Source organism: Drosophila serrata, unplaced genomic scaffold (assembly GCF_035046125.1).
Source record: "Drosophila serrata isolate PLE 108 unplaced genomic scaffold, ASM3504612v1 contig_171, whole genome shotgun sequence".
Lineage (NCBI taxonomy): Eukaryota > Metazoa > Arthropoda > Insecta > Diptera > Drosophilidae > Drosophila > Drosophila serrata.
The window spans coordinates 160,950-185,316 of record NW_028257069.1 but is presented as its reverse complement, the minus strand read 5'-3'; the positions used below and the strand labels follow the sequence as shown (position 1 = coordinate 185,316).

Genomic DNA, 24,367 nt, shown 5'->3' with positions numbered 1-24,367 from the left:
TTGTAATACCCTGCAAGGGTATAATAAGAATAACAAGAACATAAGCTATCTTTGGCACGCCGAAGTTTGCATACCCTTGCAGATAGAACTTCGATGACTAGGAATCAATAAAATATAAATTATATATACTCATTTTAAAAAAATTAATAAACAATGAAGTTATACCTGCTCTCATTTCATTCACATATGCATATTATATTTACAGTTTTCTGTTCACTGATTTGCATTTTTCACCTACATATATCTAATGATCGTTCTTATGGGAGCTATATGATATAGTGGTCCGATTTTCATAAAATTGTACACAAAATTGTAAAAAATTATGAAATGGCTATATCTCAAATTTAATCAAATTCTGTTGAAAACTAAATAAGTTAAAATTTTTATTTGTATTAACTTCTTTATCGTTCCTATGGGAGCTATATGAGACGTAGTCCGATTTTCATAAAATTTACACAAATATTTAGAATGATATGGAAAGGCTATATCTCAAATTTGATCAAATTCTGTTGAAAACTGAAAAACTTATAATTTTTATTTGTATTAATTTTTCGATCGTTCCTATGGGAGCCATATGATGAAAACTATAATTAAAAATAAAATTTTACACAAAATTGTAGAATAATATGAAATGGCTTTATCTCAAATTTAATCAAATTCTGTTGAAAACTGAAAATCTTAGACTTTTTTTTGATTAAAATTTTTCGATCATTCCTATAGCAGCTATATGATATAGTCATCCGATCCGGCCCATTCCGACATATATACGAGTGAGAGTATATAGAAGACTAACTACAAAGTTTCATTCAGATAGCTTCAAAACTGAGAGACTAGAAACGTACAGACGAACAGACGGACATGGCTAGATCGACTCGGCTGTTGATGCGGATCAAGAATTTATATACTTTATTGGGTCGGAGTTGCCTAATTCACTGCGTTGCAACTTCTGACTGAAATTATAACATCCTGCAAGGGTATAATAAGAATAACAAGAAAGGAAGCTAACTTTGGCACGCCGAAGCTTATATACTCTTGCAGATGAACTTCGATGCCTAGGAATCCATACAATATAAATTATACATACATGACAAAAATCCTCCAGCTGAATCCTCTAGTAGGGATCCGGTCGGGCAATGGGCACTGTATTACCCCGTACAAAGGTAATGCAGTGGCCCAGGCTCTGTCCGGGGTTATGAGTGTCTAGCTAAGGTTTCGATTCAATTTCTCCCGCCTAAACGCCGGAGGAAATGAATCCCTAGCCATGGTTGGAGGTGCCTGGCGGCAGGCATATAATGCAAGTGGGTGGTTCTTCGGAAATAAACCAATTTTACACAGGATGGAGACAGACGGGCACGGAGGGGAGCAATCCTCTCTGCGTGTCGCCAGCGGTCACACCTCTGATTTGATGGGAAGAGGTCAAGTCAGTTGTAACACTACTGCCAATATAACGACAAAAAGAAGGCTAAGCCGCACCCAAAAAGAGAAGAAAAATCGCGAAGGCCAGACGACATTTGATCGTGGCACTCATTGACAGGAGCGATGAGAATGGCAAGATGACCGAGATGCGGTGGAGGAAGGTACATGCGCTGACCGTGCGCTGAAGCTGCTGCAGAGCCAGAATCCCGACATCCCTACCGCAGACTGGAAGGTACTGTACATTACGAGGCCGGTACCCAAAGAGGGGGCCCAGTCCAGATTAACAAGGAGGCAGAGGACATCCTGTATACGGGTAGATGGCGTGTGGCATGGGTAGCGTCTACCTGCGCCTCAAAAAGCTCGATCCCGGGAATAAGGATGACCACACCCTGAAGGCAGGCGAGGTGGAAAAGGACCTAGGTTTGGAAACCATTGTTGACGCCGCCCAGGAACTAACGCTGGATAAGTCCGAAGAGGAGGAAGACGGTGACCTGAGGATAATAGGCACCCCTAAGAGTGCTGCAGCTCAATCTCCATAAGAGCAAGGTCGCGTCGGTGGAACTCCCAATTGCCATGGAGCAAGGGTCCGCCGCTGTAGAACTAGTCCAAGAGCCACGAATTGCTTTGGGAACTACCGTTGCCGGACTGAAATCCTCAAACTAAAACGCGTTCTACACACCATCGGAAAGCTGGAACAGAACCGCCGTACTCGTATGGAAGGGTCTTCAAGCTAACCTTATGTCCCATTACAGCTCGGACGACCAGACTGTGGTGTTGCTAGAAAACAAGATGAAGCGCCTAATGGTAGCTTCCTGCTACATGGCACACGATAGGCCAGCTCCATCGGAAGAACTCAGGAGTCTGGTAGAACCCGACCCAAAGGACCAGAAACTGATCGTGGGTGCAGACGCCAATGCGCACCACTCACAGACTTTATTCTTTCTACCAATTTATATATATCAAACGTGAGGGACAAAGTACCATGGTATCAGACTGGAAGGTCCTGGAGAGACCATCCTTTTCAGACCACAGGTACATACAGTTCCAATGCAAGTTCGATCACTCTCCAAAACCAACCGTCTTTAGGAACCCCCGGAACACTAACTGGGGAAAGATTCAAGATATAATCTCTCGTAAACTCGCGACTAGTCCGGGCACAGTAAAATCCGATGAAGACATAGAAAATTCCCTAGAGACCCTCTCAAAGGAATTACTGGATGCATATCACGCATCATGCTCGATTTCAAGAAGCAAGAAAAGGACCAGACCACCCTGGTGGAACAAGTACCTCTCGCTTCAACGCGATAACCTTAGAGAATTCTTCAAACTCGCAAAGCAGGCGAAGGATGATATAATCAACGAGAAATACAAAATCCTGCTGAGGAACTACAAGAAGGAAATACGCAGGGCACAAAAAAGCTCTTGGCGGAACTTCTGCTCCAACATAGAGACGGCCCCAGAAACGGCTAGACTATGGAAGTTGCTTTCAAAGCAACCCACCATACAGAGTCAGCTCAAACGCGACGACTGGCAGTGAACTGAGGGCAGCGAAGAGGCCGTAACAGCACTGATGCATGCGCACTTCCCAGGTTGCACAGAGATCACCGATGCTAACAAGCACTAGGTACTAGCAACCAGGGAAGAGCATCTCCCAAATGAACTCATATCCTTTAGAAGAATTCAAAAATTCAAGAATAAAAGCACCAGGACTAGATGGAATATTTCCAGCCATGCTGCAGGCGACCAAAGAAGTCATTACTCCATGGCTATACGCAATATACACAGCCTGTCTAATTACGGGCTATATCCCAATCCAATAGAGGGCTTCAAGGATTGTCATCCTGCCTAAAGCAGGGAAGAGCAGCCACGTCAGTCCGAAGGACTACAGGCCGATAAGTTTCACCTAGAAGAGCTGTTGGACCTATACATCATAAACGATGTGGGCAGATCACTGTCAACCAACCAGCACGCATATACAAAAGGGAAATCAGTGGAGACGGAGCTGCATTCGCTAGTAGCCACCATTGAGGGAGCCCTGCACAACATGGAATATGCTCTCGGAGTCTTCTATCTAGTGGAATCTACATTAAAAGTCTATATGATTCGCTGTCCTACAGGATCTACGAGGTTATATTGAAGAAGGGGGGCTCGACCCATTATTAAATTAACATGTATATTTATATTAATACTTACTATTGAATAAAAACACATTTCCTAATACTTAAGTTCATTAAATATACTTAAAAAAAAAAAAAACAAGAAAGGAAGCTAACTTCGGCACGCCGAAGTTTATATACCCTTGCAGATAGAACTTCTATGAATTGGAATCCATACAATATAAATTATATTTATTTGTGTTAAAAAACAATGAAGTAATACCTGTTTTCATTTCATTCACCTTTACATATTATATTTGCAGTTTTACAGTCACAGATGTGCATTTTTCTCCACATCTAACAATCGTTCGTATGGCACCTATATGACATAATTGTCAGATTTTCATAAAATTTGACACATAATTTAAGACTTATATAAAATGGCTATATCTTAAATTTGATGAAAATCTGTTTAAAACTAAAAATGTTAAAATTTTTAATAAAATTAATTTCTCGATCGTTCCTATGGGAGCTATATGGTATAGTAATCCGATTTTCATAAAATTTTACGCTAAATTTGTAGCCGCCTTTTAGTTTTAAACACTTCTTATTCTTCTTGTCTCTTATTAATATTTTCTTTATTATTTGATCTGGAACTTTTTATACTTGGTTTTATCTTTTCTTCACTCTTGTCTCTTTTTTACACTTCTTGTCTTATTCACATCTACTCTCGTTCCGATCTTCTCACCGAGTGATCTGCCGCTCTCAACAACCACTCAAACAACCCCCATTCTCAGCCAGTCAATCTCTCATGCTCTCTCTTGAGAGAGCGTAACATCTCACTTAGAGTGGCCAGAGCATACTTATCTTAACTGGCCTGCTACAACTCGGCCGTCCTGACTTTGAGATAGCCCTCTATCTCTGCTTAGAATTATAATTTAACTACTATTTACAATTTGATTTTCATTTACAATTCAATTCTTAGTTTACTATCTTAATTATAGTTTCATCCAATGTCTTATATTATGTGCACTCCAAACACCTTGATATGGATTGCGAGACAACTGAAACCCATCAATATCTTTAAGCAAATATCTGTCATTTTTTAAAACTTTTTTTAATTACATAAGGACCTTTATTTCTTGGAATGAGTTTTTTCGAAGCTCCTACAGTGCTATCAAAATTCTTTACCATAACATAATCTCCTTCTTTATATTCTGTAGCAGTTTTCTTTTTTGCATTATAATATTTTTCATTCTTTATTTTAGATTTTCTTTGTTCCTCTTCTGTTCCTTTTCTAAAATCTTTTGAAGTTTTTCTAATATTTCCTACCTCATTTTCGTCTTCTAATCTTTCTTTTAGATTATCCAAAACTTCTCCTTTCTGTATTATCCCAAATAATGTTTCACTAGGACACTGCTTAGTACTATTATGAATCGTATTATTCATTGCATACTCTACTTTTTCCATAACTCTATCCCAATGTAATCCCTTTTCCGGTTCTGTCAATTTTGCTATCATAGGTCCTAGACTTCTATTGATTCGTTCAACTTGGCCATTAGCCTGCGGCGATCCCGTCGCTATTTTTATGTGCTTCACGTTACTTTTTTCCATAAACTCTGCAAAATCAGACGATGTAAAACAACTTCCCCGTTTTGATACTATGCATCTAGGTATACTATAAGTTCGAAAATAATCTGTTAATGCATTTATCACCTCTTTTGTATTTGTCGTTTTTGTTGTGTACAACCTAACAAACTTTGTAAATGCATCTACGACCACAAATATATGCTTTTTTGATCTGCTACTATCTACCGGCCCATAATAATCTATATGAATGATCTCAAAAGGTTTGTTGCCTTTTGGTATGCTATGTTAATGTCCATCTCCTCTACCTATTTTCGGAGCATACGCTATGCACTTTAAACAATTTTGAATGTGTTCAACGACTTTATCTTTCATGCGTGGAAACCAATAGCTCTTCCCAATAACTTCTAACATTTTATCCCTTCCAATATGACCCATTTCATCATGATACTTGTATAGCACATGTTCCTCCATTCGATTCGGGACGTAAAACAATAATCTGTTGTCGTTGCTTTTCCTATAGATCACACCATTTCTCATTTCATATAACTTATGCTCGCTACTTTCTAACATTTTCCTAATTTCCTGGACCTTTACATCTTTTGATTGACAAATTACTAAATTTGTTTCGAATGTATTTGCCTCCACTATCATAATATTGTTGCATCTACTCAATGCATCTACATGTTGCATTTGTCTGCCTGCTCTGTGCTTTAATTCATACTCGAATTCCTGCAACTCTAGAGCCCACCTTGCTATTCTTGGGTTCAACTCAATTTTATTGAGTGTTAAAGTTAGAGAGTTACAGTCTGTTACAATTTTAAATCGTTTGGCTAGCAAATATATTCTAAATCTTCTTAATGCGTAAATTATAGCTAAAGTCTCCAATTCAAAACTGTAATACTTCGCTTCCGTTGCAGTTGATCTCTTCGAAAAATAGAAAATAGGATGTAACTTGCTATCATCTTTTTTCTGAAGAAGCACAGCCCCAAATCCTAAGGCACTTGCATCACAATGAAGTTCGACATCATCCCTGTAATCATATAAAGCTAACACTGGCGCTTCCATTAACTTCGCCTTTAAAAGTGAAAAACAATTCAACTCTTCTTCTTCAAACCTAAAAAGCCTATCCTTTCTCAATAAATCATATAATGGTTTCGTTAATATAGAAAAATCCTTAATGAATCGTCGAAAATACGAACAAAGACCCAAAAAACTTTGAACTGTTGCACCTTGCCTGGGATCAGAAAGTTTTGTATAGCTTCCAACCCCTTGCTATCAGCCTTAATCCCATCTTTTGAAATTAGAAAACCTAAATATTTGACCTTGTCTTGTAAAAACTTGCATTTATCCATTCTCAATTTTAACTTGTTTTCTACTAACCTTCTAAATACTTCTTTTACAACATCTAAGTGTTCTTCTAAACTTTTGCTTGCAACTAAAATTTCGTCCATGTATATGATTACCTTCTTTTCTCTTATCATGTCCAAAAATATGTCATTGACGAATCTCTGGAATACCTGTGGGGCTGTTTTAAGACCCATGGGCATCCGTAGAAACCAGAGCTCGCAAATAACTCACCTAACCCTTTTGTACCTAAAGTTTGTTCCCGTATAACATATGTACCTAAATTATTTTCTATTAAACATTCACCTAAGCTTGTACATAAACCATTTTTTCCTAAATTTGTACCTAAACTGTTCTCACCAAAACTTGTACCTAGACTATTTTCTCCTAAACTTGTACCTACATCTTTTTGATCTAAATCTGTACTAAAACTACCTTTATCTAAATTTTTGTCCACTAAAATTTCACTTACTAAACTTTCGCAATATAATTCTCTATTCTCTCTCTAATCTCTCCCCAGCACAATGTTACAGAGCATAGATTCGCTAGCCACAACAATTAATTTAAACCAAATCTTTATTTAATTTTTTAATACAGAGCATAATATTTTTCCATAGCTTTTCAATAAGCTTTTGTTTAATCCAAAATAACTTTCTCTTAGAGGTTCTAACTTAATGTTTTTCGGTATACAAGAACGTTTTATGAGCGAAACTGGGCTTCCCGAATCTATTTGGCACTCTTTAATAATAGGCTGGTTCGTATTTTCCACACAAAAAATTTTGAATACTCTTACATAGTTGTTTTCCACCTCCTTCTTATTCTGGGGACATACAGCAATTCGGTGATGAGCGATAATGATAATGATAACACGAACCAGTTTCTCGCTTTAGCTTGGTGCACTCCCACTTCCAGTGCCCCTTGCCGTTGCAGTTGAAACATCGAGTTTCGTTGTTCGTCGAAACCGCCTTTGCTGCCGACGCCTTCGCCTTCATTGACGTCCTTGCTGGCAGCTTGATGTCCGGCATCAAAACATTGCATTTTAGCCTGCATTCGAAGACTTGGTAATGGAATGCCCTCTACGAGCCCATCCACCAGCTCATCTTCTTCCATCGCCAGATCCCGAGCCAATCTGCACTTCTCTTCAAAGTACATCGCAAATTGTTCATCCGGGGACCAGACGCGTGCCTCAAACTTGCGCCTTAATGCCGCTTTTGATTCAATGCCCTCAAAAGCTAGCTTTAGTTCTTCGATGAGCTCGTCCATTGGCTTCGCCAACCGTCCGGCATGCAGCCATTGTAGGGAATCTCCCTTGAGCTTGCTGATCAACAGAATTCGCCGCTGCATGTCTGTTAATTTATGAAGGGCCGAAATACTGTCCCACTGGTCAATCCACGATCGCACACACACCTTGCTGCCAAAGTCCATTAGCATTTCTCTGGCCATGTTAAAACCCGGTGATGCGAAACTGTCTGTTGCCATTTCGCCATCTCGCTGTACGTCGCCTCAGCCGTTGCCTCTGCCGTTGCCTCTGCCGTTGCCTCTGCCGTCGCCTCGTTGCGAGTTCTGGAAACTTCTGGTAGGTAGCTGTTCAAAGTTCTCGGAACTGTTGTTGTTGGCGTCGTTGTTTCGACGCCCGCCACTGTCGCCAACTCCAACGCCTAGCTGTCCTTCCTTCTCGGAACCATGCCGAATTCGAGCATTTTCGTCTCTTCCATTCCCGCCGTCTTCGTTGCTCTGGCTGCCGCCGACATTGGCGCCGATTCTGAAGTTTGTAGCCGCCTTTTAATTTTAAACACTTCTTATTCTTCTCGTCTCTTATTAATATTTTCTTTATTATTTAATCTGGAACTTTTTATACTTGGTTTTATCTTTTCTTCACTCTTTTTTACACTTCTTGTCTTATTCACATCTACTCTCGTTCCGATCTTCTCACCAAGTGATCTGCCGCTCTCAGCAACCACTAAAACAACCCCCATTCTCAGCCAGTCACTCTCTCATGCTCTCTCTTGAGAGAGCGTAACATCTCACTTAGAGTGGCCAGAGCATACTTATATTAACTGGCCTGCTACAAATTGTAGAATAATATAGAATTGCTACATCTCAAATTAGATCCAATTCTGTTGAAAACTTATAAACTTATAATTTGTATTTGTATTATATTCTCGATCGTTCCTATGGTAGCTATATGATACAAAATATAAGTAAAAATAAAATTGTACACCAAATTGTAGAATAATATTAAATGGCTACATCTCAAATTTGATCAAATTGTCTTGAAAACTGAAAATGTTATACCCTATTTTGTTAAAAATGTTCCGATCATTTCTATGGCAGCTATATGATATAGTCGTACAACTCGGCCCGTTCCGAAATATATATGAGTGGGAGTATATAAAAGACTAACTACAAGGTTTCATTCATATAGCTTAAAAACTGAGAGACTAGTTTGCGATGGAGAGATGGACATGGCTAGATCGACTCGGCTGTTGATGCTGATCAAGAATATATATACTCTATATGGTCGGAGGTGCCTCCTTCACTGCGTTGCAAACTTCGGACTGAAATTATATACAAATATGTAACTCAAACTCCATCTCCATCCCTATTTTCCAACAATGAAAATAAAACTGCAATAACTTTTATTTGCAACGAAAACGCTGAAAAAAAAAGCTAAGCATGCTGCCAATCACACCCTAATGTAGACCCCTCATCAAAACGCAAACGACATTTCGAATTACTTCAAATTATTGCATCGAGATAAAGAAACGCAAATAACTACATAATCAGACTGGTACCAAGAAATAAACATATTATCAACTTCCAACCGACCCTGCAAGAACTCTTTCCCAAACAGAAGGAAACAAACTATTATCACCCGATTAAGACTTGGCCACACATACCCAACAAACGCTCACTACCTCGACAGAAATAAAAACAACCTGTGTCCACTGAAGCAATGCACAGGTAAACATACAACATATTATTGGAACGTGACCCTCCCATACCAAGTAAAAATCTAAATTCCTTCACAACCCTAACACTACCACCATAATAACCAACCCTCATGTCAATATAAAATTCTTAGACAGCTGCGAAATAACTTACAAAACATAAAGCCCCTACTCATGTAAATATTACAATATAAAAAATGACAGTAAACAATAAGTAATATGTAATAAGTAAATATGTATTAAAAAATCATATAAACACAACTGGTCGTCTTTTTTCGCTTGTCCCATTGTGCGGGAGAGCAGTGCAAATGATAGGGAGGAGAGTCTGCCTTTGCGAACAAACACATGTCTGTACATAAACATAGTTGAATTATAAAGCTTGAATTTATTCGATCGGTTTTTTAACTTGCCTGGAAACCCGTCTTACGGGGACACAACTACCCAGTCGGACTTTACTTCATGCGGAGAGCGATTCAGGATAGAATAGAAGAAAATATCGTGCAAGGAATAATAAGTAAGAACAATAAAGGAAGCTAACTTCGGCACGCCGTAGTTTATATACCCTTGCAGATAGAACTTCGATGACTTCCTGGATTACTTCCATACAATATAAAATATATATATTAATGTTAAAAAACAATAAAGTAATACCTGCTTTCATTTCATTCACCTATACATATTATATTTTCAGTTTTACATTCACAGATTTCCATTTTTGCTCCACATCTAACGATCGTTTGTATGGCACCTATGTGAATGGCTATATCTCATTTTTGATAAAAAATCTGGTGAAAACTGACGAAGTTATAATCTTTATTTTTATTAATTTCTTTTATTTCTTATAAAATGGATATGTATCAAATTTGATGAAAATCTGTTGAAAACTGAAAATGTTATACTTTTTAATTGAATTAATTTCTCGGTCGTTCCTATGGGAGCTATATGATATAGTCGTCCAATTTTCATAAAATTTTACACAAAATTGTAAAATAATATGAAATGGCTATATCTTAAATTTGATTAAATTCTTTTGAAAACTAAAAATGTTATCGCCATCGCGATTGTCAGTCTTCCGACAACTGCCACCGCCATTCTCATTCCTCTCAAATTTCTCGATCGTTCCTATGGGAGCTATATGATATATTAGTCCGACTTTCATAAAATTGTACACAAAATTGTAGAATAATATGAAACGGCTATATCTCAAATTTGATGAAAATCTGTTGAAAACTGAAAATGTTATACTTAATAATTGAATTAATTTCTCGATCGTTCCTATGGCAGCTATATGATATATTAGTCCGATTTCAATAACACTTTACGCAAAATTGTAGATTAATATGAAACGGCTATATCTCAAATTTGATGAAAATCTGTTGAAAACTGAGAATATTATACTTTTTAATTGAATTAATTTCACGATCGTTACTATTGGAGCTATATGATATAGTCCTCCGATTTTCATAAAATTGTACACAAAATTGTAGAATAATATGAAATGGCTATATCTCAAATTTGATCAATTTCTAATGAAAACTAAAAATGTTATAATTTTTTTTGTAAAACTTTTCTGATCATTCCTATGGCAGCTATATGATATAGTCATCCGATCCGGGCCGTTCCGACATATATACGAGTGAGAGTATCTATAAGACTTACTGCAAAGTTTCATTCAGATAGCTTCAAAACTGAGAGACTAGTTTGCGTAGAAACGGACAGACGGACAGACGGACAGACGGACATGGCGATATCGACTCGGCTGTTGATCCTGATCAAGAATATATATACTTTATCATTATCATTAAAGACTTGCAAGTTTTTGTCCCTCCCACGAGCGATATGTACATGTGTGTATATCTCCGGTCCAATTTTAGTTGTCTACGTGGCGCGATGTGTAAGCGATCGGACTGTTAAACATTAAGACTTAGGTTCAGTTCACAGTTGGTCGTATAATATTCTAAAAAAGTTTGTGATTATGGTTGAAAATAATTTACTACAATTAACAATTCAACAAATTCAACAAACGGAAAAAAAACATTAGTCGATCCGATCTAGGTGTGTCCGTCTGTTTCTACGCAAACTAGTTTCTCAGTTTTAAAGCTATCTGAATGAAACGTTGTAGTTAGTCTTCTATCGTATATAAGTCGAATAGCTATTTCATATCATTCTATAATTTTGTGTAAAATTTTATGAAAATCGGACTACTATATCATACAGCTCACATAGGAACGATCGTTAGATATATTTAGATATATAAATTAAATATGTACATATATGTGAATTTCGCATACATTTTTGTATTTTTAAGTGGACTCAACTCTTTAGTAAACCACGGTGGTATATTTAGCGGATAATATAATGGAACACATTCAGTAATCAAAAAGGAAGCTAACTTCGGCACGCTGAAGGTTATATACCCTTGCAGATAAAACTTCGATGACTAGGAATCAATACAATATACATATATGATATATATTTATGTTAAAAAACAATGAAGTAAAATCTGCTTCCATTTCATTCACCTATACATATTATATTTACAGTTTTACATTCACAGATTTGAGCCGACATGTCTGCATGCGCGGCCGATCATTCGGTTACCATGTGAGCATAACACTTATGCCTATATACACGCCTATATATGTACACTTATGCATAAGCATTGACCGCTGCTCTGCAGCGGCACATATACATTAATATACATATTTAGATATATAAGCGTTGGTCGCGGCGCTGCTCAGACAGCTATGTGAATTGTAAGCCAAGCCAATGGATTCTCAAGTTAAGCAGGGCATTGATGAGCCCCGAACCGAAGACACTAATAAATAACCATATTGAAATTAATTAATTAAATTAATAAATCCCATTGTGTACTGAATAAATTGAACTTATTACATGGCGACCGTGACAGTGCAATCTTCGGATTGAAAACAAAAGTGAAAGTCAATAAAAATAAATAATATCATAAAGTGATGTGATTTTCTTTTTATATATTAGAGCTGCAAATTAAGGAAAGCCAACACCAGCCTGTGCAGAACTTATTACACCGGCGCCTCCTGAGATAAAAAGGCCAAAAAAAAAAAACAAAATTACAAAAATTTAAATCATCAGCCTGTGAGATGACCTGCACCGGTACCGCCTGAATCAAAAAGGAGAAAAAAAAAAAACCAAAACCAGCAGCAGAACGAGGAAAAGTATGAAAAGCATGGCAAAACCTTTTACGTCAACCGCCGACTACACCAACGCAGGAGGCATATGAGTTCATAAGGCAATCCGCCCTCTGCACCATCGTGGGAGGCAACTGCTCCTGTCGAGCAAAGGGACGCACCAAGCCTACAGAAGGCCCTAGAGTTGTGTCCCAACGATGAACCTCTCCACCTCACAATAGCTGAGTACAGGGCACGACAGAGGTCCACCAAACCCATCCACAAACGGAATAGAAGTGGAAAAAGGATAAAACTCCTGCAACAAAGAAGAGCAAACGAGCAAAGGCTGCATTTATGCCAATGCCTAAGTGCCTTTAATTTAAAACTTCTAATCCGAGCCGATGCCCGAAAGCGCTTCTCGAAAAATACTTACCACTGTTAGGCTATATACTAACAACATATAACTGATATTGGTTTATTTAGAGCACAATATTGTAAATCAGTTATATGAAAACTAACACAAAAAAATTTGTTTATTTAATTAATCGAATTTGAATTCCTAAATTCCTATTATAAATGCGAAGTTTTGTTTTTGTTAACTTTACTCTGCTGAGTGTTTTTCAGTGGTCCTAAAATCAAAGAGAAAGCTAGACTGGGAAATATGCAAAAAACAGGAATATTTGCATATATCTACTTAAAATTTCTTTAAATGAATGAATAATAATAATAATATAGAAAATCATACTAATTATAATAATGTCTATATATTAGGAGTATATTTATCCAAAATGGGAACTGTAGACGTTAAGTCAGTGGACTCCACTGCTAACGTTATTAACAAAGTAGAACCAAGCTATATAGACCTATATTGGGTGCATATACTCTTAATAATAATTGTTGTCATAATGAGCGCAAATCTTTTATACAAAATATACAAGTTGCACAATAAATGTTTAAAGAAGTATTTCAGCAGAGAAAACGATCTAGATAAAATCTTAGAATAAAAAAAAGGCTAGAGTGTTCAATTTTAAACCTGTTTAATGCACAAAGCGTTTTTTGTGCTGCATGAGATATCAGGTTGGGAGGTGCATAAACTAATTTCAATTTATTAAACAAAGGCCAAAAGGCAACCGTTTCAGCAATCTAACATCAGCATCTGGCTTTTATTAACAGCAGCAGAACTAGAGAACAGAGATTTGGTATCTTCATATTAATGAGCTTTTGTTTACATTGTATATATTTAAAGAGAAACGGTTCGGGAGATGCGAATTTAAAGAGTTTGACCGAACATCCCGGCCGCTTTGAAAGTATCATTTTTCAACAAGATTGTGATGTAGTGGGGAGTACTGTCAGCTTATGTACTGGTCGGCAGCAGACACCAGTGCTAGTTCGAATGTGGGCCACTCGGATTAGCCCATCCTGTCCGGGAATAACGGTCTCAATGCGCCCAATCTTCCATCGCTGAGGAGGAAGGTTGTCGTCGTGGATGATAACCATGGTGTTCGCCTTGATGTTTGCCGATGGTGTTGTCCATTTGGTTCGAGCGCGTAGTTCCTGTAGATAGACCTTTCTGGAAGGGAGCGAAGAGACTTTCCAACCAAGAAGTGCCCTGGGGTAAGTGCACCAAAATCGTTGGGATCTGGAGATAGCGGAGATAACGGACGCGAGTTAAGAATCTCTTCAATTTCGGTTATTGTGCTGAGTTCCTCGAAGTTGAATCTTGAATTCATCAACGTTCTGTAGAGAAGACCTTTCGCGCTTTTCACAGCCGCTTCCCAAAGGCCTCCAAAGTGAGCAGCTCTGGGAGGGATGAAATGGAAGGTTATGAAATCGGTTGACAAAAAAAATGAAATGACCTCTTGCGTGGCTTTGTTTTCAAGAAACTCTCGTAGTTCTTGAAGATGGTTGGCAGCTCCGGCGAAGTTGGTTCCGTTATCGCAGTAGATGTCTGTTGGGATCGACCGCCGGGCGATCATCCGTTTGAGTGCTGCAACAAATGCCTTGGTGGACAAATCCGAGACGACTTCTGTGTGGACTGCTTTAAATGCCAAATAAATAAAGACAGCGAGGTATGACTTGGTTGGACCCTTTCCTCTGATCCGATGATACGTGTTGAATGGTCCGCATGAAACGGATGCTGCGGCAGGACTCGTTCTAGAGGAAGCAATCCAATGAGTTGACTCTCTAGTTTGGGCCTGAACCGAACGCAGGCGATGCAGGAGCGCACCACTCGACGAGCTAGATCCCTGGCATTGATGATCCAGTACTCCAGACGGATGAGAGCAACTAGAGACTTCGGACCTGCGTGACAATTCCTAATATGCAAGTGTCGAACATAAATCCAAGCAAAGTGTGATTTGCTTGGAAGAACCAGCGGATGCCGCTCAGATTCAGGGATGTCAGCGTTCTGTAGTCGCCCTCCAACTCTGATGAAAGCATATCCTGATGAGCTATCGAGAAATGGAGTAAAATACCTTAGCTGACTTGTAAGCGGTTTAGCCTTCAGCAGCGAACGAAAATCTTCAAAGAAGACTGCTGCTGCATGTTGTAGACGATGCTGAATAATGCGCGGCGAAGTTCTTCCGGCGTTAGCGATGGATCGACACCTTTGACTCCTCTTGACAGGTCGGCGAAGCGAAAAACGTATGCGATGGTGCGAATGCAGCGAGTATATGAACTAATGTGAATCAACTGTTGAAGAATATGATTGTAGTGACATGACAGTAGTGCTGAATGTGCTCCTACGGCTTGATAGTAGCTGGATCGATATCGATGATTTGCGGTGTGGTTGGCCATTGGGACGATAGACGACGAACTGTGGGCCTGTGAACCACATTGATGCTGCCAGCTCGGCTATTGTAGTTCCTCGCGAAACAATATCTGCCGGGTTGCTCGCACCCGGCACAAATTTCCACTGACCATCTGCGGTCCATTCTTGAATTTCGGAAACTCGATTTCCGCCGAAAGCTAAAAGTGTTACTGAGTGATGTTTTAGCCAGTGCAGCACAATTTGCGAGTCCGTCCAAAAATATGCAGAGTATCTTCTGTCCGCTAACGGGGGCCTTAACTTCGCATACAATTGGCTTAGCAAATGTGCTCCGCACAACTCCAGTTTCGGAAGAGATTTTTTCTTAACAGGAGCTACTCTCGACTTAGCAGTCAACAGATGCACTGCGATAACTCCCGTCGACGTTTCTGACCGTAGATAAAAGCAGCATCCGTAAGCTCTGATTGATGAATCACAAAATCCATGAAGTTGAAGTGATCGAATCTTGTGTTGGAGGCAGTAGCGGGGAATCGACAAAATTGAGACAGTTTCGAATTACTCTATTCAATTGCTCCAGGCCGTGTGTATGTTTTCTGGAACGCTCTCGTCCCATGACAGGCCAGCGAGTCAAATTTCTTGAAGAAGTATTTTTGCGACAACAATAAGCGGTGCGAGCAATCCAAGCGGGTCGAACAAGGTGGATGCAATGGACAAAATACTTATTTTGGTGACTCTCGATGACTCATTCATTGGTATGAACTTAAAGAACAGTGTATGCATGTGCTGATTCCAGTTCACTCCAAGAGCGCTGGCTAATCCCTCCACACGAATTGAGTTCCTTAGCTGCGTGATTTTCCATAAATTCAGCGTGGTTTGAATGCCATTTGGTAAGCGGGAAATGTCCTCGTCGAAGAATTTCTGTGACTTGATCCTTAATAATGCTTAGTGTCGCTATGTCGTCTGCACCCATGAGTAAGTCATCAACATAAAAGGACGCCTTTATGATAGCGGCGCCGATTGGAAAGTCGATTCGGTGGACATCGGCAAGATGGTTTAGGCTGCGTGTTGCCAAAAATGGGGCTGCTGCAGTGCCGTAGGTCACTGTATTTAGTTGATACGTTCGCATCGTGTCTTCTGGAAATGCTCTCCAAAGGATATACTGGTATTTGCGGTCAAATGTCTAGATTTACTTGCCTGTACATCTTGGTCACATCTGCAGTGATGACGTAACGATAGAGTCTGAACTTTAGAAGCTGTAGGTACAAATCCTCCTGGAGTGTTGGGCCGACGCATAGCAAATCGTTAAGCGATGTTTGATTTGAAGTCCGACATGAGGCATCAAATACTACCCTGAGCTTGGTAGACTCACTGCTGGGTTTAAGGACGCAATGATGGGGGATGTAATAGTGCGGCTCTTTCAATTTAGGGGACATGTGACCCAATTTTTCATACTCTTCCATAAAGTCGCAGTATTGCTGACGAAGCGCTGGAGCTTTCGATAGACGACATTCCATGCTCAAAAACCGACGACGGGCGATATCAAACGAATCTCCCAATCTGCTTGGGTCATCCTTGAATGGGAGCTTGACGACAATCCTACCAGTGCTGTCGAGGCGAGTGGTCTTTTCGTATTGTTTCTCGCAACTGAAATGTTCCAAGTTCTGCAATGGTGTCGAGTAGACCGCTTCCAGCTCCCATAGATGTTTGAGATTGACATCAATTGACCTTGCGTTTAAAACCATGCAAGTGGAAACTTCTATTGATCCGCTTTGTTGAAGTCGTCCAGTCACCACCCAGCCAAATAGAGTTTTCTGCAGCAGCGGGCCTCGAGGTCCCAGCCTTATTTGCCCTATTGACAAGGCGTCGAAGAAGGCTTCGGTTCCCAGAAGCATGTCGACGAGACGAGCTTGGTAGAATTTTTCATCAGCGAGAGGCGTGTTGTCCGGCAACTTCCAAGACGAAACGTCAATGGCGAGATCAGGCTAATATGAAATCCGTGGCGTAATACAAAGATCTGCGGAGAGTACGAAAGATGACATGCGTGATTTAATAGATGCGGTTGTGCAATATTTAATAGCTGTTTGCGAATGGCCGATGCTTCGAATTTGCACTGGATGTCTTTTCCTTCGTAGACGAAGCCGCTGTGCAAAATCGTCCGTAACGAAGTTCACTTGGGAGCAGGAATCAAGAAGAGCTCTCCCAGGTCTATACGTTCCAAATGCATCCTTTACGAGAACCATCGCAGTGGCAAGTAAAACCTGTGATTTCTGACCGGAATGTGAGTGGGTTGCTGCTTCCAATGGTGGTGCGGTTGGTACCGGTTGATGCGAGCGAGACACGTTCAGTGAATGTGCCTTTTAGCAGGTGCGACAGTGATTTTTCGATGGGCAGTTTGAGAGTTGGTGACCACTACACAGGCAATTCAGGCAGAGACGATGTAATTTAGCGACGTAAAATCGCGCAATTGGACTGAGGTCCTTAAATTTGTCACAACTAAGCAATTTGTGCAAGGGTGCCAGGCAGTGTACACATGGTGCGTTGGTTAGCGAAAACGACGAGTTGTGAGATCTAACTGGGGAACGAGTCGATCTTGACCGCTCGGATCCATGGGGTTGCCGAGAAGACAAGAGAAACTGGCACTGGCGTTCAAGCAGCTGGGTACACAGGCTCCAGGATGGTAGAGTGAGATAGTCCAGGGATTCGTTCCATTTTGTTTTGGTCTGTTGGTCGCACTTATCCATGACCACGTAAATGACCATTGCCTCAGAAATTTGGGCATCCGAAGCGATCGTTTCGACGAAGATTAGCGCAGGCTTGTCATACCGATCCTTCAGCTTTTCCAAAGCCGTTGCATAATTTTCTCCAGTGACCGGGAAGCCTGCGACAGCTTCCAATGCAGGTCCCCAATTGCGGAGATGGTTCAATTTGTTTATATTCGAGATTTGCTCAAGGTTCACCAGTTGCAGGAACGACGAGATGAAGTTCTTATAGTCCGTATGATTTCCGTCGAAGCTAGGCAGTGCCAACATTGGCAGTCGAGACGGCGCTCTGCAGCTTGGTTCCGCAAGATGGTCGAGCACTTTGCTGTGCAGTTCTTCTCCAAGAAGTTGCTGAATTGACAATTTTGTGGTTATGTAACTGTCCTCCAGGTCGGCACGACCATTATCTGCGGGCTCCAAGGTTTCAATTTCAGATTGCACGGAGGGGGCTTGCTTAAAGTAGGACTTCAAGATTCCCAAACGGCACTAAAGTTCAGCTGGCGTTTTCCTCTCTTCTTCTTGCTTGGTAACGACCGTTCCCTTTATGCGTGTAATATTTCTTTTAATGTTCGAGCGCTGCCATTTAAGTGTTTCCAACCTAGTTGTTACCATTGCTGCGACAAGAGTGCAAGTGCCGTAAAGCTTGAGCTAAAGCGCAGCAACAAGACCTTGCAAGAGCGAAGCGGTGTTGTGTGGCTAACTGGCAATTCCGGGGCGCGACTCCAACGGTAACGAAGATAACTCGAAAAACTGTACCAGCGGCTGCAGTTTGCGAATCAAACAAAAACAACACTTCGTTGTGCGGAATAACGGAGCGAAGGAAACTGAGCGATCGACGACGAGCTTCAAGACCGGGCTACACTCACACACATCAACCACGAGACATGCGAAGAAGAATAGCGAATAGTTCCGTTGTGTGAACGTGTCGTTGGCGTTAGAAATTTGCGAGTAGTTGACTTTATTTGTATATTTATTAAAAACTTGCCATGATGCACTGGATGGGTATCAGTGTTCACTATGAATGCGATTATTACGATGTAGAGTTGTGATGAGCGAGTCAAGCCAATGATTTGCGGGTGATAAGTCGACAATTGTTTATTAGTCAATAAATTGTTAATAATTTGTTTATACACTGCCCCACGTTGGGTGCCAAAATGTTTAATGCACAAAGCGTTTTTTGTGCTGCAAGAGATATCAGGTTGGGAGGTGCATAAACTAATTTCAATTTATTTAACAAAGGCCAAAAGACAACCGTTTCAAGCAATCTAACATCAGCAACTGGCTTTTATTAACAGCAGCAGAACTAGAGAACAGAGATTTGGTATCTTCATGTTAACGAGCTTTTGTTTACATTGTATATTCAAAGAGAAACGGTTCGGGAGATGCGAATTTAAAGAGTTTGACCGAACAATACCCATTTATTAAATGATTGCTTATTCTTAAAATATTAATATTCAAGAGATTATTCAGAAAGTTTACTTTTCGGACGTCGTGGATCGTGGTCGTGGATTACCATCCTATACTCGGTGAAACCACGATCCTTGTGGTAAAATTACATAAACAAGATTATCATGGAATGGAACAATTTGTATGCGAAATTGAACAAAATAAAAACAGAATTCGATAAATCCTACAAAACTCTTAATTAAAATAGGCCAATTCAAGGGAGTACAATTAAGAAACATGCAGAAATAATAGTAAACTGCTTAAACGAGGCGCGTATATTAATACATGGGCAACGAGAAAAATTAAATGATGATCATTGGATAAAAGTATCAAAATTTTTGGTAAGGCTCAGAGAAAATCTAATATCGATAAAAGAAAAATTCAATTTAGATATCTCTATACCGACCACTCTTAATTCCGCAATATTAGTTGAAACCGATGAAGAAGGGCAAGTACATATAACTGAGAACAACAACTTCAAAATGGCACAAAGAAATATTGACTTAATTAACACTGCATCAAAGCTTATACCAGTTTTCAATGGTAAAGCAGAAAACTTAACCAGTTTCATTGATGCATTACATATAATAGTCAGTAAAAGGCGAACACGAAAACTTAGCTGTCTCTATAAAAAAGACAAAGCTAAAGGGTGTAGCCAGAAATCAGATTGGAAACGAAATAACGTTAGGTGAAGTAATTGCCAAATTAAAAAGTAACGTCAAAGGCGAGACATCACATCAGAGGTTGAGCAGATGACGAAGGTTTTAGAAAGTTATTCCACACAGCACGCAGTAAAAGCAATGACGCCGTTTCAGTTGCACAGAAGCAACTGGACAACCAAATCGGTCCTTTATTACAATAACTATACACAGAGCGGCGGAAACCGCGGACGCGGAAGTTATAGAGGTAATTTCCGTGGTCGTAGTAACAAATATAGTTACTACAACAATACCAACCAAAACAAAGGTCGCGGCAACTACAGAAGAACCTCAAGGGGCCGTGGCAACTCGAACAGAGGCTACAATAACAACTATTCAAATAATGTAAGAGTAGCCAATGACACTTCGGGAAAATCCCAAAACCCTTACAATGCTCAACAGTAGAGAACGTTACAGTTCATACTATTAATCTCAGCCAGAATATATTCGTCTCATTCAGCCATGTGTCTACCGGAAAAGAACTTGTATTTTTGGTAGATACAGGTGCCGAAATCTTTATAGTAAAAGAAAATTCCGATATATTTCGAAACACACAAGAAAATAACATAATAGATATTCGGGGAATAAGCCAAGGAAACACTTAATCCAAAGGCTTAACATCAATTGAAATACAGACTACAAAGTACATAATTCCACACGATTTTCATATCGTAGACTTACACTTAGCTGTCACTTGTGATGGCATATTAGGAATTGATTTCATTAAAAAATACAACTGTCAGACTTTCAGCCATCTGAAAATTGGCTTATAATAAGACCAACAATTTAAAATTTCCAATTCATGTTCCAATAGCATACAGTTCTGGCAATAACTCAATTCTATTGCCAGCAAGATCACAAGTCATTAAAAAAATAAAATTATATTCAAAAAGAGGACAGTGTATTAATTCCAACTCAAGAAATTGAGCATGCCTTCATAAGACTACTGAATACAACAAAAGAAGATAATGTGGTCAGTGCGAATAATTTAGCATATGAATCACTTTTGAACTACGAAGTAGTCGAAGGAAACAAAGAAACTAGAGAAAAGTCAGTATTATCCCAATTGTCAAAAAAATTCCCCCCCACATTTCAAATGTTGTGATTTGATCTTATATAAAAAATGAAATGAAATATTCGGATTAGAAACCGAACCTATTAGCACAAATAATTTCAACAAAGAAAAACTGAGATTAAAAGTTGATGAAACCGTATACACAAAAAACTATACAAGCCCACATAGTCAGGTGAACGAAATTCAAAAGCAAGTCGGAAAATTAATCACCGACGGGATTGTCGAACCCTCTGTATCTCAATACAATAGCCCATTATTACTTGTCCCTAAAAAATCAGCCCCATGATCCGAAGAAAAGAAGTGGCAATTAGTGATTCACTATCGTCAGATTAATAAAAAATTACTGTCCAATGGAAATTTTTCCACTCCCTAAAATTGATGATATTTTAGATCAACTAGGTCTAGGTCTCGGTCATCTACTTTTTATGTCTTGATTTAATGTCAGGATTTCACCAAATAGAACTTGAAAAAAGCTGAAGAGATATAACTTCCTTTTCAACGAGCAATGGCTCGTATCGCTTCACTCAATTACCTTTTGGTTTAAAAATAGCACCAAATTCATTTCAAAAAATGATGACTACTGCATTCTCTGGACTTGAACCTTCACAAGCATTCTTTTATATGGATGACATAATAGTTTTAGGTTGCTCCGAAAAACATTTGCTTAAAAACTTAACAGAAGTTTTTGAGAAATGTAGGAAATACAACCTAAAGTTACATCCACAAAAATGTTCATTCGTTTAGCATGAGGTAACTTTTCTAGGTCATAAGTGCACAGATAAAAAAATACTTCCAGACGACAAGAAATATGAAGCCATACTGAATTGTCCAGCCCCACACGATGCAGACAGCGCAAGACGTTTTGTGGCATTCTACAATTACTACAGACGTTCATAAAAAATTTCGCCGACTATTCACGGCACATAACACGATTATGTAAAAACAATGTTCCTTTTGAATGGACAGCTGCATGCCAAAACGCTTTCGCGTATGATTAAATCAAGAAAATAGTGATTTTACAGTTCTCTGGAACCTACCTTTCTACAATATCCCGATATCAGTAAAGAATTTTGTATAATTACTTATGCAAGTAAGCAAGTATGTGGAGTGGTTTTAACTCAAAACCATAACGGACTCCAACTTTCCATTGCATATGCATCAAGAGCCTTTACCAAGAGAGGAAGTAATAAGTGTACTACCGAGCAGGAACTAGCTGCAATACACTGGGCAATGTTACATTTTCGATCATACATTTATGGGAAACATTTCACAATCAAAACAGATCACAGACCTTTAACATACTTGTTCTCAATAACTAACCCAAGTTCCAAACTGACACGTATGAGGCTAGAACTAAAAGAATACAACTTCACAGTTAAAAATATTTAAAGAGAAAAGACAATTACGTAGCCGATGCATTATCAAGAATAACCACAAAATATAACCGGAAATATAAATAAAGATACTACAAGATACCAAAGTAGACAGAAATCGTGCGCATGAAAAAAAGAAATAGCCTTGCCAAGGCAATCTATAAAAAAGCTTCAAAGCCCATCGTATACGGAGTCATAAACAATGACGAAAGTAGTAAAGTAGTGACCCTTGCACGTAAAAAATAAGCTATGTCTAAACATGGAAAAAATTACTGCAAGATATGATGTTAGCGATTTATATACCAATGGAGTCCTTGGCTTAGGTCAGTATTTCCAAAGGGTTGAGACGCAAGCCGGTATAGCCAACTCAAAGTGACACCGTGGGGAAAAATCTTTGAACACGTTTCAATAGATAATTTCAAGAAAATGGGCAATAACACATTAAAATCATTGAGAGTAGCGCAACTCAACCCGGTGACCCTAATACATTCTGAAAAACAAAAAAGCTATTATGTCTACATACCATGATGAACCGAGGAGGTCAATGAGGTCATACTGGCATTACCAAAACCTTGGCCAAGGTCAAAAGGCATTTCTTTTGGAAAGATATGACTCTATATATTATAGAGAACTTACGAAAATGTTTAAAATGCCAAAAAGCGAAAATAACTACGCATACCCCCATTAACCATTACTGAAACACCACAAACAGCTTTCGACAGGGTAATCGTAGACACGATCGGTCCACTGCCTAAGTCTGAACAAGGGAATGAATACGCAGTTATTTTAATCTGCGATTTAACAAAATACCTTGTAGCAATGCCAATTCCAAATAAAAGTGCAAAAACAATAGCCAAATCAATATTTGAAGATTTTATTCTGAAGTAAGGTCCAATGAAGACGTTCATTACAGACATGGGAACAGAATGTACAAATTCAATAATTGAAGATTTATGTAAAAATTTATCAAAAACATAAATTCTACTGCACACCATCACCAGACTGTCAGAACAGTGGAGCGAAGACACAGAACACTTAACGAGTTCATACGCTCATATATCTCAGTTGATAAAACAGATTGGGATGAATGGCTACAATACTTCGTATACTGATTTAACACAACCCCCTCTATGGCACATGATTATTGTTCATACGAATTAGTATTTAGGAAAACATCAAACTTACCAAACCATTTCAATAGCATAGATAGAATAGAACCATTATATAATATAGAAGATTATGCTAACGAATCTAAATATAGATTAGAACAGACATATAAAAAAACCAGAATAATGATAGAAACTAATTAGAAAAAACAAAAAGATAGATACGACAAAAATAGGTTAGATTTAGAATTAACAAGAAAGGAAGCTAACTTCGGCACGCCGAAGTTTATATACCCTTGCAGATAGAACTTCGATGACTTCCTGGATTCCTTCCAAACAATATAATATATATATATTAATGTTAAAAAACAATGAAGTAATACCTGCTTTCATTTCATTAACCTATACAAATTTTATACACCTATATGATATAGTCGTCCGATTTTCATGAAATTTAACACACAATTTAAGACTTATATAAAATGGCTATACCTCAAATTTGATGAAAATCAGCTGAAAACTTAAAAAGTTATAAATTTAATTGTATTAATTTCTCGATCGTTCCTATGGGAGCTATATGATATAGTTGTCAGATTTTCA

General features: G+C 38.9%; 1 protein-coding gene and 1 pseudogene across 10 annotated transcripts in view; both read right to left on the bottom strand.

Moving 5' to 3' along the window:
• The window catches only part of LOC110185344 (aminopeptidase Q), a 280,831-nt gene that overhangs the window by 197,976 nt on the left and 58,488 nt on the right, over nucleotides 1-24,367 (bottom strand). The window lies entirely within an intron of this gene.
• On the bottom strand, nucleotides 3,428-7,915 carry LOC147644471 (uncharacterized; annotated as a pseudogene).